The sequence below is a fragment of the Anser brachyrhynchus genome (assembly GCF_964034855.1).
Source record: "Anser brachyrhynchus genome assembly, chromosome: 15".
NCBI classification, from domain to species: Eukaryota; Metazoa; Chordata; class Aves; order Anseriformes; family Anatidae; genus Anser; species Anser brachyrhynchus.
Genome location: NC_137733.1, coordinates 7,689,467 through 7,712,088, shown reverse-complemented (window position 1 = coordinate 7,712,088; position 22,622 = coordinate 7,689,467). Strand labels below are relative to the sequence as shown.

Here is a 22,622-nt window from a genome sequence, read left to right as displayed (position 1 = left end):
CTCTGCCCCAGTGCCTCACAAATAGGTTCATGTTCCTCAGTGTTTGAATGGGAAGACAAAGTGTTCTGGTGAAATGATACGATTCACATGGCAGGTTTTGAAACAACAGCAACAAGTGTGTAAGAATGAGGGACTTAACAGAAAAAAGTGTTTGGAGGTTCTGATGCCAGCAGACGTTTGACTGAACACATCCCCAAATTTCCCAATGCCATGAGCCCAGAAGTGGCAGCCCCAGCACTTCTGGACAGCATCCCTTGTAACTTTTGCACTCCAACACTGAAATCTTCAGTTGGGACAGGAGAAGGGAAGAAGTTATTTGTTGTACTTCTATTAACAATCACTGCATGTGGCTTCCACAACCCTTGTAGCTCATTCTTCCACACAGATGACAGAGCAGAGGAGTACTAAGATCAGCAACTTCTTACCTCCCCTTTGAATGATTAGAGTCTATTTAACAAAAATAAATAAAGAAAAGCAACACTTTTTAGGAATGAAAAATTATTTTCAAAAGAAACTGTTTTTAAAAGCAGCAAAAATTTTCTGGCCACACATCCAGTGCTCACACACCGGGTTAAATGAGCCCATTACAAGGAGCTGGCTGCAGTTGGTACGCACAGTACCTAAGGGTTGCCACAAAGGAAGAAAGCAGCTGCCAGAGCTCTCTCGAGGTCAGCAGAGGGCTGTATGGGGGGAACGTGGGTAGCAGTCAGGTTGCTGGAAGCTGGGGAGCAGCTCCACCGTGATCACCAGGCAAGGCAAAGACTCAAAAGACTGGGGGATAAAACTTTAGAGGGGTCAGGAGAGTATAGGCTGGGTACTGTGGGAGGAAAATGTGTGTGGCGAATGGAAGGAAAAAGAATTTAAAGTAAGAAACATCAACAGTCAGATTCCTCGGCTGCAGTCCTAGTGAAAACAGCACGGGAGGATTTGCCTGCGGTGAGGCTCAGGCCCTGTACTGCTGCCAGCCCATGCGCGGCATCCCCTCATGTGTGGACATTTTCAGGTTGTTTTCCTCCCAACAGCAATGTCGCAGTTCTTCCCCCAAATGTACACTCTCCAAAAATAAGCACAAACCCAATGGTTTTGAATTGATTATGATTCCATTAGGAAACAGCACTATCTGCAAGTCTTTCATAATTTAAAGGCAAATCAATTCTAAGTATATTAATACTTTTAACACTTCCAAATTCTGAGTTAAATGCCGTACAAATTACAAAATCCTCATTTAATTATTTTAATAAATCTTGTTTACAGATGACTGTGAAAATCAGTGAAAACTAATTCACTTTGACTGTTCTGTCTGCAGTGCTGACAAAAATAGAACAAATTTCTTTTTACTATGGCCTGGAAAGTGGAGAAAAAAAGCTTTAATTGAATATCATCACAATATGCTAGCAGCACATGTTATTTTCCCACTATTATAACTTGATATTTTTAAGTTTGAGGAAGGAATTACTTTTACGGGAAAGGGTTTTTTTTTTTTGTTCCATTTGTTATGGAAAACAAATACTGAATACAATCTTGGTAACATATTTTATTTTAGCTTTAAAGATTTGTGTTTTAAACACTGTTATCTGTCTTACAGTATCAATATCCAAGACACTTATTGCACTAGTTCATCTGTTGTAATCATTTGTTAATGGTTAGTGATCGAAATACAGGAAGATCTAGCCCAATACGATTAAAACATACGGCAACCCGCTGGGCCATGTAAACCAGTTACATTTTTTGAACTTCCCTCTCTTGTCCCAATTAACAAAAAGATGGATGCGCCAAAGTGCATAAGAAACGCAGCACCTGATCATGAGTTAATAACACTCAGAAATCAACAAGTTCCCTAATTTTCCATTTTTATGTTGTCCTTATTCCTAACTGTCAACACGCTCCTGGAAGAACAATTCATTTCTATGCTCTCAGTAAATAAGCATGCCAGAGAGAACGCTTATTCCTTTTGGTTTTTGTTACTGAGCCTGAACCTTTGGGCGAGGTTTTCCGCCCTTGTAGGGTCTGAGCTGGAGCCACCATGCTCTCAAGGAGGCTTCCACTGACTGTGGGAACACAGAGTAACCATTAATCCTGAGAGCAATGCAGTCTAAGGACTACTTTCCACTTGCACTCATTACTGTTTCTCCCTCTGGAACCCAGTTTAGCTGAAACATGCTGCACATGGGATGATACAGAGATGTAATAAGAAAAATGCTTGACTATATGTACCTTTCTAAATTGTGAGAATCGAAACAAGAGAAATAAATTATGTTAGTATTCTTTTCAACTTTTTGCTTGTCATATGAATTACCAACCTACCTAGGAACTCAAAGGATACACAAGTTAAAGAAAAAAAGGTAGAGAATAGGCCTATCTGGTTAAAATTAATAAACATTACCTCTTCATTAAAAAACAGTATTAATCTCAAGGTGCCTAAGGTACGTGTAGTGGTAGGAAAGTCAGCTATCTGTTTATACTGACATTCATTTGGGAAATCCCTTCCAAATCTCCATCTTTCTTTTGGAAGATACACTTTCTGATCTCATGTCTTTCGGAAAGGAGGAACTCCATTGTAATAGCCTTTGTCATTTCAGAGTCACGTAGATACTCTTACAGTACACAGATTCAGAAGATTGAATCTTTCAATAATTGTCCTCTGGTTTCAACTATTCAATTATTTCAACTATTGACTTAGCAATTTCTAACTGACCTACTTTCACCTGAAGCAGATCTGTTGCCAGCACTGTGTCTTTATCAGAAGTGCTCCTTTTGAGGGCTTAGCAAGAAGAGTTATAAATGTAGCTGGTTTCTTTCAAAGCATTTGGAGATTATTTCAGCATACTGTACAGATGCTTTTTTCAATAAATAAAAACAGTTATCAAATTAATAGCTGACATTATTTTATGTGGTAGGGCACAGCATACACACACGTCCTAATTACTGCTCAATACTATTAACTTTATATTGCATGTGAAGTATTACAATTCAAAAGCATTTTAAGCACTCTAATTTTCTCCAGGCTTGGCACAGCTCTTTTCTTTTGATTCCTGAAATCTGAACCCTGATCTGAGGAAGTGAGGGCTGTGGACATTTCCATTGTTCCGCAGTAAGGAACAGGATTTGCATTCAAATGAACCAAAAAAAGAAGAGAAATAGTCTATAATTAAGACAGTGCACAGAGATTCGTTGATAAAAAAACTCTAAAAGCTGATGATATCTTAAAGGAATACGTAGCCAAAGAGGGAGTTCAAGCATGCTGGAGCCCTTCCAGTTAAGCATTTGACAGGACACTTGCCTCTGAGTTACCCAGCTGGAACCACTATATCTAACCAGGCTAACTCAGGTGGCATAGAGGGCATGAGTAGGATTTAGTTCACCTAATACTAAATACACCTTCGTTGGCCTGATAGCAGTCCCTGCTAGAGCTGCCCCTAGTGCCATTACTAAACTGAAAAAATAGGCTCCATGAATCCGAACAATATCCTGGTATTTAAAACACCTGATAACGATAGATGTCTGCTGAGAGAAAGGGAAGTCAGAGCTCTCAGAAATAAATACAGTACAAACATTTCTGAAACTTGATGTAGAAGGTATTTCTGTTGAAAACACTACATACGTGAGATGAAAACTCCACAAGTGGTCTAAAAGTGGGAGGAACCATTACCACAAGCCTGAGTGATTAAAGCAGTCCAGAACACTGTATTTCTTGAATATAGAGTGTAATAAAACATAATTAATAGGGCCCAACAGTTTATTCCACCAAATCCCTTCCCACTCACTGAAGCTCAGAACAAGAGATCATTACTTTGAAAATTAAAATTGTCCAGAGGATCTGTAAGTTAAGAGAAGGTGGAATCACTGCAGGTCTGCAGCCACACAGACCCTGCTCCATCACCAGAGTGCTGGGTGCTGGGAGCACACTGTGCCGGGCAAAGTCTGCCACGCTCAAGGAACTAATAAGAATTTGAAGCAGTAACAAGAGTGCTCATATTTAAGGGCTGAATTTTGATAAGCTTTTTCTCCTTTTTTTTTTTTCTTCTTTTTTTTTTTTCTTTTTTTTCTAGGAAGATACTGCTTTCTGCACTGGCAGGATGGTGTCTGTGTGTGTGTCTGCTGTAAGGCTGTGCGAGTGCTTTCTATCGCATCAGTTAGAGGCTATTAAGCTGTCATAGTAGAAAGTCAGAGCATTATCTTTTAAAGGAGCAATTTTTTAACCATTGCTCAGGTATTTTTTTTCTTCTTGCCACCACCAGAAACAGAATCCTGACACTTAATCACTGATTTCTTTCAAAATGGACCTAGGTAACTAAAAATGTCCCAATTAATTTTAATGGTAGGTTATAACACTTTTTGCAATAATATTTTTCTTCTATTCATGGATTTTATAGGCTTGTTTGACCTTCTTACAGAGACAGAATTGAAAAGCTTTAGAGGTTATGAATAACCAATATCTGTAACATCTGTAATTTTAGAGTGTGCAATACATACAATACTGACCAAATTTCTTAATGATTGTTCAACCTGTGCATTGGCCAGTGTGTCTGGGAGATTATTCTGTTCAAGTCTAGTAGACAAGAATTTGGCTTTTTCTCCCCCAGATTTTATCCTTCAGACGTGCATGATATCCATGTGTTGTTAGCTGGAAGTCCATTGAGTAGAACCCAGTTCCTGTTAAGGCTTTGGAAATCCTAAAAAGATATATCAGCAGAATTTGTCAAAGCATGTGGGATGTAGGGACATTGGCAATCAGGATTTGCTCTGCTACACCGTGCCATCTGCACATGGGAAGTCTGTGCCTCACTGACTGAAGCGAGCAGGACTGTAGCCCACAGACCACAGTCCCACTTTTGTCTGGCTATGGGATAAGTACCTTGTAAATAAACAGAAATAGAGCTAATAAATAAAAAAATACTTCTTTTAGGAAAAATATCTGAAGAAACCTGTTAAGCACATTCTTTGCCAGTTGTGAAACTTCTCAGTCCTCAAGCAACCACACTTGGAACAATGCTTGCAGAAAACCTCCCGTGTTTCAGTCAGATCAGATTGTCCTATTCCCAGTCTGTAATATCCTAAAACAATACTGCATATTTGTGCTTTTTTTCCACTGCAAGACTCTGCATGAAAATATTGCAGTTTCATAAATTACATGTTTACAGTTAGAAAAAAGCATCTCTTGCACCTCTTGTATAATCCAAAGAATGACTCCATCCAAGTCAATCCGAACTATCGGTGTTCCCTGAAAAACAGAATTATGGAGCTCTGTATGAACTGTCTCTAGGATTCTTCTATCAGATTTGGTTATGAGCTGGTTTTCTGTCTTCCTGTGCAGTAAATTCAGACTATGATATGGCTGTTAGTGCTTTTTCTTGATCCAAACTTTAAAAGCAAAAAGCTGCTTTAAATATAACACAATGTTTCTACTGAGGATGCATTGGCCAAAATAGCATTCACTTCTTTCTTATGTAGACATGTTATTTTGGTAGGTCTAAAATGAATAAAATGTGGAAACAAATCTGTTTAAAAAGTTTCCAGCTTTGCTTGGCTATTCAGCTATCCCTGATTGTACTCTAAATTCCCTTATTTGTATTTTTTATACAAACTACGGAAAACGTGGATTCAGGCAAACATGGGGAAGTCGACACAGCAGAGCTCATGCTTTCTCCAGCACACACAGGAACAGGTCTCAGTCTTGTCCCGGTCATCACCCATCAGGGAGAAAAATGACCACGAGAGCGCTTTCCACTGGGTGATGTGTTTGCATTGTGCAGGAGAGGCAAAGGAAATCTGTGATGGATGCAATGCTCCCGCTGCTACGGGTGAACAGTCCCCTGTCAAAAATCAGGCAGCAGCTCTGGCTGCTCCACGTTGCACTCCGAACGGCTGAGGTTGCTCTCTAACCTGACACCAGCTAATTACCCTGACAACCAGACTGCTATTTGTCATGCCCATCTACAGCAGTTACTTTTGTCACATTTGAGCGTGTTAAATACATCCAAATTAAACAAGGCTGTAAGAGTTTCCTCCTTCAAAAGAAAGCATTCTCAACCAAATATTATTTTTGACTTACTGTTGGGCAATTTGGATATAGGAGAATTAAGTGAATAAATAGTCTGTTCACATTTATTAAGCGTATAGCAAAGACAGCAGAGAAATTTGTCTGATGTTTTGATCACAAAACCATCCATTCTCATTGAAGACCTTTACTTACTCATCTAGATTTGGCTACCCTTGCTAAGAAAGAGCATCTCTGAATGATTCTTACTGAACAAAAAGCTACCCTCCATCAAAGAGCAGCAGAAAACACTGAGACAGTTTGTTCCTTTCAATCCTTTCCTAATGCATGCTTATATTTGAGTTATCCTACTTCTCAATTCATTCAGCAGCTACCTGTTGGTGGATTTATGGTAATCCCATGCATTATTAACAACTCAAGTATTATTCAGCAAATGAGATGTTAAGTATCATGACATTTGGAATAACATAGCACAGCATCTTCAAACATCCATGTTTTAGGAACTGCTGATCTTCCATGAGATATTGTTTCTCCCATTAATATTGGAGATACTGTACAAAGACATCTGCATTTAGTTTATATGAGAATATTGTATATTGCAATAGTGCAATGACAATTGATCCGGGTAAGGTACACACAGAGGATTAGCAGCAGTCCTGTGTATCCTGCACTATGTTATTCAACTTGTCATAAGCAAGTGCACAGGAAGTGCACCCTACAGGTACCTTAGAAGTTGAGCAGACCTTCACCTTTATCTCTGTCATTCGCTCTTGCTTACTGCCCTGTAGGTGATTAATATCATTAAGTTCCTTTGTGCATTTGTTCCCTTATTGTGGAATATTTCCTAAATGGGTATGAGATACTACTTAGCAAATAATTGCAGTTCTGCTTTTAAAGGGGAAGAGAATTATTTTACTCACTAAAATCATGGTTCTGAAGGTAAGTTATCAGCTCATGTAAATCAGCCAAGCTCCATTAACCTCAGAGGAACTGCATCAAATTAGCCAAGCTGAGAAGCAGACCCTTAATTATTCTCTCACTAATGGACTTCTTTGACCTTCTGCCTTAAGACTATGGCCACCAGACAGTTGTTAAACCTCAGCCTTTCATAAGCAACTGGGATTTCACTCACAGGAGCTCAGATATTAAATGCAAATTAAAATGTATACTGGGGATTTTCGCTGTACACTTTAAACTTCTAATGCAACATTTAGACTTTTCATTCTTGCTTAGTTGAAAAGAATTTCTTTCCATACCTGTGTAATTTAATTGAGGTTGCCTCTTCAATCTTATTATTTCTAATTGAAAGCAACAGTTAAATAATTCTGGTGTGCATAGATTTAAAATACTCATTTGCAAAGAAAAAAAGTGCTTTTGCCTAAATTTAAAATAAGTTATCATGGTCCTGTTGGCTTTTCAGAAGTAAATGTCTCCTTTTATTCCTTAAAGGAAATAGCCAATGCAAAAACCTTAGCTAGCAGCAGGCAAATGAATAAATGGTTCCCAAAAGATTATGTGTTAGATACTTTGCTCAAGATCTAGAAACCATAATGGCATCAGATAACTTTCAAATTACCAAGTTGGTCAGGTTTCACTGAATCACAGATTACAGGGTGTTCAGGTGATCCAGGCATCATCTGGGCTGGGACAGCACATGCCAGGGAAATGGTACAAGCACAGCCACCTCTACAGTGCCAGGACCCAGACTCCCTGACTGCCCACACCACACTGCTGCCAATTCACTCCCAGGTGACTTTCCAAAGTTTTCTGGGAGAGGACACCGTGGCACAGTGGCTATGGTATTTTTCTCTAAAATCCACCAAACAGGTAATGTGGATACTGGTCATGCCATGTTTTGTACCCTCCTGCAAGGGCCGTTTCTCAGGAGCAGTCCTCGTGCCCTCATGCCATGCCGAGGGACACGTCACACACACCTGGTATCGCACCGTCTTCAGGACATTTCAGGAGCCGGTCAGCTCAGGAACAGATGAGTCTTGGAGAAAATGAGCTGGAAGGATCTCTATATTCGACAGCAAGCTGATTGCTAGGAAATGGAGCAATCATGTGCAGGTGCTTGAACCTGTGCCTGAACCTAGGCATCATTTATGTAACAGGAGAGTACTGGGCAGCTGTTTCCTTTGCAAACTATAAAAGTTTGTCTCTCCTCCTCTTGACAAGGCAAAGAGAAAGACTATAAACTGCTTCTTAAAACTAATGGAATACATTCAAGTTTTACATGCTAAATTTAAGTATTATATTTCTTGGAAAGGATAATTCATGATTAATAGGAAAAAAAAAAAAAAGGTATTCAGCAAGGCAAAGCAAAGTTTATGACATGATGCCACATATGCCACTTCTATTTATGATGGAGAAGACGGGATCATAAAGTGGATAAGGACTGATTGTGCTGGAGGTCATCCTGAAAGCAACTATTGGGCTGGAAGGATTTTTCATGGAGAATTCCTTGAGGACCAGTGCAAGGGTTGAGCTTATTTGATCTTCTCATCAACGAAAATAGAAGAAAATAGCAGTGTGCTAACTGAATTTGCAGATGACTAAAGGTGAGATGCAGATCCCATATGGAAGACAGCAATATCATGCAAGAAGAAGAATGATTTGAGGACTGAAATAACAAAAATCAGGTGGATTCTGCCTGTGTAAAACAGAATACTAGCACTCAGGATTAATAATAAGTTCTGTTAACGGGCTAATTAATGCCTTACGATGTATTCATCCCATGATCCAAGGCACTAAAAAGAATTCCTAGTTACTACTGGACACAAGCCTGGTCATCTGGCTATGCACAAACAAGAGATACTAATTCAAAGTGAAGAAAGTGTAGAGAAGGACTATGAGAGAGATCAAGGAGAAAAAAAAAATCTGTTTTGCAGAATAAGATTAAAAAGAGCTGGTGTGGTAGCCCAAGCAAAATGACAGGTGGGCAGGAGCCAAGATCACTTTTGCCATAAAAAGGGAAAAATAGCATTTGGAGGGAAACACAACGTAGGAGGTAGAGTTGTATGGGCTAATAAATAAAGTCGGTACAAGTACAAACTGGTGTAGACTGGCTAGAAATGTACAGAGGTTGCAAATAATAGATTTCTAATCATGAAAGGGGTGAGCTCCTGAACCAACATCTCTATCAGAGCAAGGAAAGCAAACAGCCTCAAAGCACACACGAGACATTCATACCATAGTTGCCTGAGAAAGAACACAACTGGAGGTGACAATCCAGAAAGTCCTTTCCAATCTTATTTTCCTGTTCCTGCCATGGTACAGTGATGAGAGAGATGGTTTCCTTTAAATGCCACAGAGTATTTGGGAGATGTAAATGTCTAAAATCTTAGTCGTAGGGGAGAATATGTGAAACATTCCTACTTAGAAGCTGAAACTCTCTTATGTATACACTTGGATCGATACAAGGTTATTTCACTCCTAAACTAAACTGAACAGCAGCAACTTCTTGTCAGGACAAATTAAGTAGCATCTACTAGTTTGTGCATCAGCTGTTGCTGTGTTTTGTACTGATGCTATACTTACTAACAGCTAAAATTGCACAATATAAAATGAAAGCTGTCAGGTGGTTTATGCCCAAAATTCAAATCAACCTTGAAATTTGTCCAGAACGTCCTCCACATTTAAACTACATGTGTACTAAATTTGTAGCCTTTTTGCTGAGGGACAAAATCAACTGGCAATAATCACTGCCGTTATTTTTCTTTCCGCTACCACAGCAGCTGTGGAAGGTACCTTGATTAACTTAAAAAAACAACCCTACCCTGACATCATCAGTTCAAACAGAAAAGCAAAGAGAAATTGCCTGCATTCCTAAACAGCATCTGACACGGAGAGTTCTCTGTACAGGAAGAAACCTCCAGGGATGTCTGTGCCACTGAGCAGAGAGCCTGGATCAGTGGTGACGACACCAGCCCTGGAAGCAGAAGGCCAATGACATTGCGAGTCAATGAGCCATGACAAGAAGCAGGATTTTTATACCTTCCCCCAGTGCCACACTAACATATAGACACTTTTGGGACGGGAGCTAATACTTACTGGTATGTGTCAGTATGGGTACCTCCAAAGATGAGATTTTGAAACTGACCTCCACTATGAGGGGCACACGCCTACACAATTCAAGTGATGGAAATGTTGCACTATGTTTCACATTTGGTTCTTCATTTGAAACGTGTAGCCCATGTGTATCCACAGTTCTTCATGCATGGGACCTACTTCTCTGTTCAGGAAAAGCCCTTTCTGGAGACTTGCTGGATCACTGTCTACAGGAGAGCAAGGTGAGCTACCAGTCAGGCCAGCCCAGCAACCATTCCCCTTTTTGTACTATGAAGATTTCTTAGTTGGAAGGGGGATATTCTTAACTTCCCTTTGACTTATCTCCTTTATGCTGAGAAAGCAGTTCAGTGTAGCTCCCTTGGGAAGGGGTAGGTAATGAAGACCTGGGAAGGTAGGGCTTCAGCTGAGCTCTGCTGGTGAGAAGCAGAGGCAAAGTCCTGCTGTCCCTACAGCAAAGTGTCCTAGTTAAAAGCACAGGTAGACTGTGATGGAATTGCCTAGCACAGTATTTCTTACATTGTGTATTAAAAAGCAGTATCATTTTCTCTCTTGCTCCAAATCTGCCAAGGAAACAGCAAGAAAGAGAGAGAGAGAAAAAAAACAGACACAGTATATTAGAAAGTTTGAACAAGGGCAATCGATGTTTGCAGATGAACTTAGGGATAAACAAATGAAGAACAGAGGTACCTAGAATATCCTTAGGAGGAACCTCAGCAATTAAAACTAAGGGCAAGTGCAGATAATAACAATGGAAGAAATTACCATTTTTTAGATGGAAATTATCACCCATATTCTGAGACATCCTAACAGACACTTGGTTTCCACTTCACTGCAATGCAAAGTCAATCGAATGCACTTTAGCCACCTTCAGCAGCTCAGACCACACAGACTGGGATAGGGCCACTCCTCCTGCCTCCTCCTGAAGATGTGCGCTGTGTAACTAGGAAGTGCAGATTCACAGGGAAATCACGAGAGTGATTAAATTTGCAACTTATAAATGTTGCAGTTCAGAACTGTCGATGTAAATGGTGCTGGGAGCAACACACATTGCCTCTACAACAGGCTCTGTGCAGATATCTGTACATGAGGACAGAAGAGAACAGGTTGTGCTCTGCCAGTTCACGTGCAGGATCAGATACATAAACTGGCTTGTGAACAAACTTGTTCTTTACACTGTTCAGAGGGATAAAAAAAGCACTAATATTCCTAAGATTCTAATTTACAAATATTTTAAGGCTATTTTATGCTGATAGAGAAGTCCAAGGGGGCTTTAATGTAAACGAGGCCCTGTGTCTCAGACTCTTTCAGCTCATGCATCTGTACAATAATAAATACTTAATTAACTCCTGGGTTGTTTTGGGGCCTAATTAATAATGTGTGTAAAGTGCTCTGAGATCCCTTGCATAAAAGACAGCACAGGAGAAGAAAGTACATAATGTATTTTGTGAAATACAATGTTTTATAAACCAAAATAAAGCAGAGAACAAGGATACCAAGCTGATCAGCATGTCACACTTGCTAGCTCTCATATTCCCTTGCCTTCTCTACTGTGCGCTCTCCAGTTACTTAACTCTGACTTAAATGGTTGAACAACTATTTCTATTACAATTGGACATTATCAGCTAAGAGGAAAGCAAAGCACAGGTGCATTCAAGCCTGCAAGTGTTGCATGTAGAAGTAAATATCGGGAAGTACATGGGCATAGCAATGTAGAATGTGAAGGCTTTTGCTTCGTTGCTCTGCATAGTCCCAGTATACTCACACGTACAGGCTGTGAGATGAAAAGCCCAATTCCCTGGGCTGCCACCTGCCTTGGCACTCTGGCTGCACTGGGAGGGAGAGATGTGTGCTCCTTCGCTGCACTTCTGGGGCAGAGCAAGAGCCTTTTCTAACCTCTAGCGAGGTCAGCAAAAAGCTCTGTTCAGTGTGGTTTGGCTTTTCTGGTGCTGCTGTCATAATTTGAATTAGTAACTAGTTTTGTGACCCCTTCTCTTGCAAACGTAGCAACCTGAAGACACTTGACAAACATGCTTAAAACCTAAAGATGATTTAATTTCGAGAAGCTAACTATATGACAGGAACATAGGAAGAAAGACAGTTCCTGGGTCACTAAGGCCAGGATGTCTATCTAGCCAGCCAGCCGTTCATTGAAAGAAATACAGCTCCATAAAAGCCTGAATTAAAAGAAAAATAATAATAATAAAAACAAGCCACCTGTTTTCTGAGTTTTAATAAATGTACCTATCATGCTGTCTCTGGTCTAATGTGTATAAAAACAGTCCCAGTTATAAATGATCCATATCAGCTCCTGTTACAAAGTACATCATTGTGATTCAGCCGAGGTGAAAGGAACAGGCAGTACCAAGCACTAGACAACACTGAGAGACTTTACATCACGTTGTCAAGGTCAGCCCCTTTGGGTTCTGTTCTATCAGCTGTGATGCCATGTCTACACGGGGAAAGATAAGCAGGAAAGCAAAGACAGAATTATTGGAAGGGAGATACAAATTTAAACTATCTTCAACACAGTCTTCAGTTCATGTGGCTACTGTAACTCAGAAGTAAAGAAGCTTGAGTTGACCAAAGGAAAATGAATTTACTTCAAGACAACTTGTATCTGATGACAATATCACAGAAAGGCATATTTAAATAAATGTACAAATACTATAGTAAATCAATTGGGTTTAATTTGGCTCCGTGTCCCTGTCTAGACTTCTTTGTAACTTATACCCCCCAGTAAACCTGTAGAACAAAAGATCTTTCTAAATCTTTCTATGCATTTCTTAGCCTTTAAATAAGAGCAGGAAGGGCTGGAAATACAGTTGTGATCAGTGACCACTGATGGAGTTTTGGTTGGGAGAGCACTGATTTTTAACAAAGACCTATAATTTTGTAAGTGAAGCTCTGTGTTGCCAATTGCATTACCCTAAGTCATCATTTTGCCTCTGCAACTAAACGTGGATTTGACTAATAACGCAAAAACAAAGCCCTCAGACCAGATAGTAAAAACTGAGATACTGAAAAAATGCATCTTGTGCATCCTGTCTGTGCTTGAGAATAACTGAGCCCTGCCGCTGAACCATGTGCTCCTTGGGAGGACGGCCACAAATCACCAGCCCGACTGCCCAAGGAGGACCGCGCTAAACATTTCACTCTGTACTCTGGCCACTGCTTAAATTCTGTTGGCTTGGTCACTTAGTGGCCTTCTGACACCTTTTATAAGGCAAATCTGTGCTGCTTTCTTGCTAGTGAGTATTATTTGTGTCAGTATTGAGTGGCTCAACCATGAGAAGACAGAGAGCAGCAGCAGGACCTTGCAGGAGGCAGAAAGGCCACCCCTGTCCACCCCGTGGCCAGGACCCCCAGGCAGCATGCAGCACCCATCGATGCTGGGACACACCGAGAAACCTCTCGGAGTTATTTTGTAGTTTTAAAGAAACCATGTTTCACAATGCAGACTACGTGCAGGATGCTTTAAGATGTGACGATGAAGCACTGAGCTTCGCTAAACCTCAGAAGATGAAGTATCCTGTAAGTTTTTTGTGTGGGTCTGTAGTCTGATCCCGTGCTTAGTGAGGTCCACTGTGCTGTTTATATACTCATAGAGAAAACCCCTTTATAAAGAAACCCCCTTGACCTGCCTGTGTTCTCATTTACACTGATTTCAGCGAGGAATAATGCTATTATGATGTTAATGCAGAATTCAGGGCAAGTGTGTGGAATATCATTTTCCTTCTTTCATTACAACAAAAATGTTTAAGGCACATCTGGTGATAGGGGACTGAATCTTAATGTAGGATGCTATACCTTGGCAAGGCGAACCAAAGAGAAAATAGAAGGAAAGGAATAAAGAGAATGATCCTTGTGGAAGCAAGGTCATTATGGAGGATCAATGCCCATTTGGACAGCTCACAAATGCTGCGATGCTCATATGTAATTCATTTGAGTGGTTTAAAAGACACTCTAAAATCGATACGTGAACATTCTGTTAAGTGCTTAAATGGATAGGAGGAGTGTGTGCGCTGCTCTCAAGCATTTGACATGGCAAACAGGCAAAAATTTGCTTCCCTAATGTCACCAGGTAGGGGTGGACAGTATTTATACACACAGTCTCTCTTGATTATTCACTGGAAATGATTAAACCTGTAAAAACCGAGATCAAGAGAAGGCACAAGACTACCTCACCTGCTATAGAAGGGTATTAAGTTACTGAGTGATGGAGTTCTTGGGGTGGTTTTGTGTTAACTGCAAGGGAGCCATGCTATTTTGTGACAACTCAGGAGAAAGAACAAAATTGCTCTGTTTATTTATTTACCTTCGGCTATTTCTGTCACTTACAACAACCGCAGTGACATGGATTTTCTTTTCATCAGGAAAAAAAAAAAGAAAACTCTCAACACGCCAATTTTTGGCAAGCTTAACTAAGTACAAGGAAAGCTTTTCTTGTCACTTTTCCAGGTCTTTCCATAGTGTTATCTGTACAGTAGATGATAACAGCATGTGCCGTATACAGCTGCATCATACAAACAAAAATACATATAATAGCAATTGTATGCTGGAAACATTCAATGGAAAGCCTTTTCTATCCAATTAGTGTGTGACAAAGAGGCTCCCTGCATTTGCAGCTTCACAGAAGGATAACTACAATACTTCTAGATACCCGGAATTAATTTATAGTGAGGATCACTATAGGTAATATAACACCTTAGGTATGGTTGACTCTGGTTCCTGCAAGCCCTATAATTCTATTTGATTCATCGTAAATGTTAAAAAGTTTGAAATAGAATAATAAAAATGTTCCCTTCTCCTTTTAGTTTTTTTGTTTCTTTTTAACAGGAAAAAATGTTTATGTCAGTCAGTGCAGAGACTCAGACTGAATTTAGCTTCTTTGTACCTGTATTAATTCATAAAGAAGCCTCAGTCAAATTCTAAAGTTTTTTTTTTTTTTTTCTGGAGTTGCAATTCACACATTGCATGGGGTCCTTACAATTAGACTGGGAAAGGGAAAATAAAGAAACATCAGTTTTGATTAAAACAAAGGTGATTATTTTTAACTTCTGTGGTTAGTTCTGTGCTTAATTACCTATCACATTAGAAGAACATTATACACTATGTTTTTTACTGTAAAGGGAAATGCTGTTTTAGGCAACTGTGGAGAAAAAAAAAAAACAAAACCAAACACATATAAAGAAACCAAAAAATTTCACCCGATGTCTGAAGACAGACACTGTATGATGCCAACAGCTGCCCTGGATGAGAAATGTTATTCATGTGTGTACAGTTATTTCTCTCTGCAAGCTTTTGCATCAGTGAGGGCTTAGAAATCAATAATGGGGAGCCTTTCATTGCACATCAAAAACCCCTGCACTCGAACTTCGCTGCTGAAGGTGTCCTGAATGCAGGTTTTAACAGATACTGTGTTCACTGCTGGCAAGATACAGACACTTGCCAGTGATTTTTGGACCCAAATTTTAAATGCAAATGTGTAAATATACTACTTCCTTCAAGAAGCACATCTTTTGTAGGTCTTGACCGGCTACATTTTAAGATCATTCATTCACTTTCAAAAAGCACAGATCCTTCAGAGAAAGCCAATGTAAGCATTGTTTAGTCTACTAAAATAGCTGTTAAATACAGCTAGGCTGATTCACTGCTACCATCACTTCTGGCAGTCATTTACATCTCAAAGTGTGTACAATAATACTATTACTCTGACCTCCACCATCCACTGTATTACATGCTAAGGACTGATCAGAGAACCATACTCTTGTCTTGGGATCTCCTAGTTCACTTCAGTTGCAATCTTCTACCATAACATCATTTTTAAACTTTATGAAAAATCTACTAATTTGAAGAAACCATCAAAGAAAATAATGGCTTTTATCCTGAACACAGACACCACAGGATTTATTTTTTAATCAAGAAGATCTTTTGTATTCTCAAGTAACATGATTTTTTAACTATGATTGTCCACCACACAAGGTTTCATGCTTAATAGAATGGAAACCAACTACTACATATTTTCTGCCCTAGACCAAAATTTCTATATTCTTAGAAGTTAATATTAAAAGGTTAATAAACATTAATGAAAAGAATAACAACAAACAACAGGGAAAAACCTAAAAACACTAAATCTTTTATCCCCAGAAAATCCCTAGATGAAATATCACAAGCACTTCTAAAAAATAAATCAATGTCTTCTTAGAATAACCATTTAGTTGCACATGGACAAGAACATGAACACAAATAGAAGTCCTATCTGCCACGCAGTTGAGACACCAAGAGGACCCGATTCCACGCAAGGCTAACTGTGGAGCTTTACTGATCCCAGTGAAAATAAGCACATGAAAATGAAACTGCAGAAGTGTTCACAGTACAAAAATTAACTGCCAAACTAATGCAAATAATTAAACACTTTTGTTACAACAGATTCTCAAGGGCACAGAATGGCTGCCAACAGTGGGGGATATATCAGGAGTGCTTTCATATTTCTGTGCGAAGCATCATCATGTTTCACTCCTCCTTTTGTAGGCCACTGTTGGTAGTCCCTGGAGGTGTCAAATCCAGCCCCGCTCCACAGCCAGCCTGCATGTGTGCCACTTCTGCCACAAGATTAACGTTCACATTCTTAATAGTAAATGCATTTCTCTAGTTTGAATTCTATACAAGGAGACAATATTTTAAAGTATGGCAGCTCTAGTTATTTGCAGTAACTAAATGCATTCATCTTTATTTTAGGGAAGGATTGAAATTAAGTAATGGTGCATGGTGGGGACTGGGAGATTTATTTACTTTGTTAGGAATGATTTATGACAGCCTTGTTATGGGAGAGAAAATGACTGCAACTGAAGGTGAATTATTGTGCACTGTTTAACCGCATAACATCTTAAGCACCTGTAAAAATACGAATGACAGCTTTAAGGTTTGATGGAAAGAAACATGGTTGAGAGAGCCAATCAGCTGGGAACATGCAGGTAAATGCAAGTCTCTCCTGAAGCTCAGACTAAAGCCAAACCTTTTCTTAGCTTTAAGCTAATTCAAGGAATCTTCTTCCTCTTTCTCCATCTCCAATAACATGGAAAGCTTCCCTTCCAATTCCTAACCAGGACTTTAGGAAATATAATTTTTAGAAAAAATAATTCAAAAGCATCCCTGGTCCCTGATCACTGGAGCAAGCCAGCATGTGGGGAGTGCTAAAATAGAGATCTGTGAAGATAATTCCTGAGGCTACCTACTATACACATCAATGATTAAAGACAGTCTGTTACCACTTGTTATTGTAAGACTGAAAAAAGAGAAGCTCTCAGAACCGTAATGCAGGGACGGGGTGCTGTGCACAAGGCAACATGTAGCTAAGACCCGTCCCAAGCAGCAGCACTTCCCAAGAGCGGTAACTGTACCTCTGGAGAGCGAGGAATGGGGTTTTCAGCGAGGTGAGGTGACAAAAAGAAATCTCCACCAGCCGGAGCAGATCACAGCGGGACGCCGGTGGACTGTTATGCAACAGGAGAGGAGATGAGTGGTGCAATGCAGGCACTGCCTGAACGAGGCATTCATCTGGGAAGCTAACAGTCACAGGGATTTCACAGGGTTCTTAGCACCTGCTGACAGAACTTCACCTTGCTTGCTGATTAATTGGGGCCTTAATTAATTAACGAACTTCTCTTATAATTATTATTACCTTGTAATAGTATCTCAACTGCACTTTTGCGTGAGAGCAGGTACCGCAGAAAGGCCAGGAAACTTCGTTCTTCCCACTTACAACATGCAGTCACAATGCCCGTCCTCCTAACAAGCAGACAGCAATCACAGATGTCAAGAACAGCTTGATGCAATATATTGGCACACTCCTAGGGAATGATACCACCTGCCTTTTCTTTCCTTCCAATGGGATTTTTATAACTTTGTTTTATTGTAACACAGTACTTTCCTAGCAATCTGCCATGTAAAGAAAATACCACAGCATACCAGTGAGTTCTGCTCTTTTACTTAAAGAGGGTGTTTTCAACTGCTGAAAGCCACCAGGAAGGCAGAAAGATGAGCAAAACTGTTGTTGATGCCATTATTGTTCAATGACTTGGAAAGGACAGCAGAGGGAGTTTTATCATCTTAAAGTGTATTCATGCTGTCTCTGTCCTTCTCCCTGAAATGTGCTTTAGATTAGCTTTTTGTAAGGGTGAAGAAGTTCTGAAGAGAAGATTTTTTTGAAGAAAATAAATATTATGAGATGTAGGTGCTGGAATAGGGAAGAAAAAGAAAGAAAACAATGAACAGACGAGCTTCTGTAATGTATGGGAAGTCTGCAAGTCAAGAGCACAGATTGCGTTTTGAATAATGCATTTTGTATAGAAAGCACTCTAAATAACTCAGCAGAGAACACAGTGTGTAAGTAAGACAATTAAGCAGTTTTACCAATTAATCTCTGGTCTACCTCAAAATGAGAGTCATTATTTTCAGCTAAGATTGAACACTGATAATATTTATGAAACAACATGTTTAAATTGGACTGAAGAAACCTGTTTCCTTGTAATACGTTTAGAAAGCAGAGCAGCCGTGGGTATGAAGCAAACAATGGGCCAAAATATTCTAACCTAGATAAATAAAATGCGTTCACATTTTAGGATCCTACACTGTAAGTGGCCTAATTACATTTTATGAATCCCAGGGAAATAAAATGGGAGCTGCACACAGCATATTTGGAAGGTGTATCATTTTTATTTAGGGTGCCTAAAATGGTATTTGTGATCTATGAAGGCAGCTTCAGAAGCTGCATTTTGAGGGAACATGGCTACTTTGGTCATGCAGCGACTGAGCTTTGGTACTACTTTAGCAAGAAACTACTTCTAGCCTCTCTGAAACACAAACCCCTTGTGAGTGCAAAGCTGTGATCTGGGAGTCAAAGATGTCTTATAGCCAAATTGCTAAACCTATTCCTGGCAGAAAAGTAAGCATGCAAACATGAGGTCTCAGATATTTCCTAACTTAAATGACAATCAGACAGGTTAACCTAATGGTCTCTGAAACAGTCTAGCCAAAGTATGAGGGGAATAGCAAAACAAAACAGAAAGGCAAACCCACTCAACTCTTAAAGAGAGACAAACAGTATCTTACAAATTGTTTAGATGATGAAAAAGTGTTGTGAACATATAGACATGTGGGGAGATGATCAAGATCTGAGCCAGACATGGGATTTCCATTTAAGCGGCAAATCAGTATTTCAACATTTATTTTTAGCTTGTTTGGCATTGATACAACAGTTCTGATGATTTCACTGGAACAATGCTGAAGACAGTTAGGAAAAAGCATAAGATGCTTTATCAGTCAGTACTGAGTATCTGTTGATCTTAGTTATTTAAGAAACATAACTTGATATTTAATTGTTGTATTCTATGATTGGGTGCACATTAATATGACACTTCTATTGACACGTCTTTAAATAGAGAAGATATAGCACTGAACAATTCCTCCAGAATGTGAAGTGATGAAATAAAACTATGAATTCCCCCTCTTCAAATTATTATTTTGATAATTTGCTGGACATTTTGCATTTCACATTTTACTTGTTAAAGGTTACTCACTTTTTGGAGATCTTTTGATTTTGTTGGAAAAATCATTTTTTCCACCAAAAATCTTTTTCAAGAAAAATTTCAAATCGAATCTGCAATAAGGATACCAGAAAGATGTATGAAATTCACAGAATACTGAGCTTTATATAGAGAACACTACATTTTCAGAAAATGTAAACTAACAGATGCCATACTTACATTTAACCTTTTCATGATTTCACACAGTAGCAAAGACTAGAAATAAACTGGTACAAACAAACTATCCTGAAATGCTTGAGAACACCTGCCTCAGGACTTCCTGAGCTATAATTGTGATTCTGAGATGAATTAACTTGGAAGTTCAGTCCCAGATTCAGAAGCCCTTTTTGTCCTATCCAAAATAGCCAGTCCATATGGCTGGAAGGAGGAAGATCATTTCAGCTGAGAAATTATTGCTTCTTTCTTCTCCTGGCTGGTGGAGGAGTGTAGTGGAAAGACAAAAAGCATCTCCACAGCGTTTCTGTGGCCTGGGGATTACAGCCTACCTCTGAAAGGATGTTGACAGAACCTTCCAGTTTTAATTACCACACAGAAAAATGCTGATGGGCTTTGCTGACCCATCTGTATGTGCTATTATAAATTTAACTGGAATTAAGGAAATCATATTCTCAGGATCAAAACTAGGCTGATTCCCTCTTCCTTTTCCATGCAGCAGTTTAGTAGGTATTTAAAAGTCATATGTTAATAGCTGTCTTACTGAAATACGTTATCATGACACTTTATCAAGTACCAGTACAGGAATTTTCAGTACAGCAAGACTTTTTTGGGGGGAACACTCACAAAATAAAATAAAAACAAATTATTCCAGTGGAAGCATTTACTTAAATACGCCTTGAATGGAGGAGGTATGGAAGAGGTAAATCCTTTTAGCTGGCTCACAATTTAAGAGACTTCAAAAGGTAGTCTTTGAAGTTTAGAAAAGACCTTTGAAGTGGCTGAATATGCAAAAAAGAAATTAGAATGTTTAGCACAAAGTACTGAACTTCATTAAGTGTTTTTTGTCAATTAGAAAATGCTGCAATTTTTGCATAGCCAAAGAAGAAAATTAGGGCTATCCTATTAACAAAGACTTCAGATAACTCCTGAGAGAGCCTCTGAAGTTACCTAAGGGCTACAGACCAACACGCTGCTCCACTAGGAATACGGAGAGGACACAATGCTTCCCCCTCGAGGTATGCCTGGCTGTCAGATAACAACAATAACAATCCATGTTCTTACTGGCCGCCCCCGTATGTGTTGTGCCCCTGGGTCAGAGCGGCAGCTCCGCAGTGTCCTGCGTTCCCTCACCTGCACCTGTTTGGACCAGGGCAGCCTCTGCCCCCACCACAGACAGCTACAAGCTGCACCTACGGTTGTGCTCTGATAGCTCGGAAAGCCTGCATGGGCTTCACTTCGGTTAACTTCTTGTTTAGGCAGATGTACTCGGAGGTGTGTTATTTTTTGCATTTTAATAAACATGCCTTTTCTGTTTTGTAAGTAGACAGAATTAACCTTAAAGACCCCTATACATCGGGCTTCAATTAATGGTCCTAGTGAAGGAGTGCTGACAGCATCTGAGATGGGAGCAGTCTGCTTCCAGGGTATGGATACCAAGAAAACAGGAGTTAACTTCTCTGAGAGTAACCATGGGGACAGCTACTGGGAGGAAGTTTGAGCACAAAGATGCACCATCTGCACTCACACGGTTGGCAAAAGCATTGTAAGCTCTTGGTACGTGACGGACTTCACCTTGCCTGAGAGAGGCCAAGCTAAATGTTGAACAATTTCAAGCTCAAGCACTAATAAATCAGCCTGCAGTAAACAGTACAACCCTTGCAGAGGGCAGGTATCATGACAGTCCTTTCTCTCCTTGCTTATTCAGTCATGCTAATGTACTAAGGAGGAAGAGGCGGAACAATCTTCCTACAAGAAACCTTTAAAACAGAACATAATTTACATTGACAGTGTCTGTCTCTAACTCGCTGGCAGCTATGAATACATGAGTAGCTGGTGAATATTGTTTTGATCTGCAAAACTTTCCCAACCTGGTGGTTCTGTCTGCTTGAGCAACGCACTGAAGCTACAGGTTTGGGCTGCTTTGGGCTGCTGAGTTTCCAGCTCCTAATTCTTTCCCCTGAAGTACGAGAGGGTAACGAAAGGAGAGGCTTTCTGATGGAACCGCTCCTATTAACAGAGAATGCCTTTGTTGTTGCTCTGTACCTCGTATTGCCGTAGCACCTACACAGTTGTGGACTGGAGCTGTCACACACGGCTCACCATCTAGGCATATGAAAGAGGCAACAGATGGATTCACGGAGCCCAATATAACAGTAAGACAATATTTGGTGAAAAGAAAAGAAGAGGTCCAAGCAGACCAGCTTCATAATCACTCAAAATTTTCTGTCAGCATATGGAAAATAAAGGCTTTCAGAAAGGATATGAAGGGAGACAACAGCACAGCTCTGCGAGTGCTGTTAGGAAGCTCGTGCTAAGCGGGAAGATCTCTATTCAAAAATGTAAGAGATGAGTTATCAAGCTGATGTTACTGGTACAGGGGAGCTTTGGAGCTGAGGTATTAAGAACATCAGTGCTGACAAGTGAGACAAGGATACGGCATGAAAATTAGGTGATACATATTGGAACTTTTTAAGGTTTTCCCAGGTGGGATCCCATGGTAAATAAAGACAAAAGTATCAGGAATCAGTTCTAAAAAGAGGAAAATAACAGCACAGACAGGAAGAATCATTTGATCTAGCACTGAAATGGGGAAAATACCCTGATAAAACAAATACTGATCTTTCAGTTCAATTTCCTGCCCATATAAGAATATCTTCTAGTGGGTAGCCAGCATCTACATAACAGGTCTTTGTGGTCTGTTGACTGTCATAATACTTTAGGCTACAGCTAAAATAGAATTGGCACTGCTGAAAATCAACAATAAAACAAATGGTGTATTTTTTGTGGTATTT

At 39.7% G+C, this 22,622-nt stretch overlaps 1 protein-coding gene and 1 long non-coding RNA gene across 4 annotated transcripts in view; one reads left to right on the top strand and one right to left on the bottom strand.

The window, feature by feature from the left end:
- LOC308178534 overlaps positions 1–22,622 on the bottom strand; it is a 248,288-nt gene that overhangs the window by 85,732 nt on the left and 139,934 nt on the right. For both annotated transcript variants that reach the window (XR_013939798.1, XR_013939799.1), the window contains exon 6: positions 1–22,622. This exon is cut by the window's left edge and continues 17,922 nt beyond it; it is cut by the window's right edge and continues 22,409 nt beyond it. This is a non-coding gene — a long non-coding RNA (uncharacterized lncRNA).
- SHISA9 (shisa family member 9) overlaps positions 1–22,622 on the top strand; it is a 180,357-nt gene that overhangs the window by 75,447 nt on the left and 82,288 nt on the right. The window lies entirely within an intron of this gene.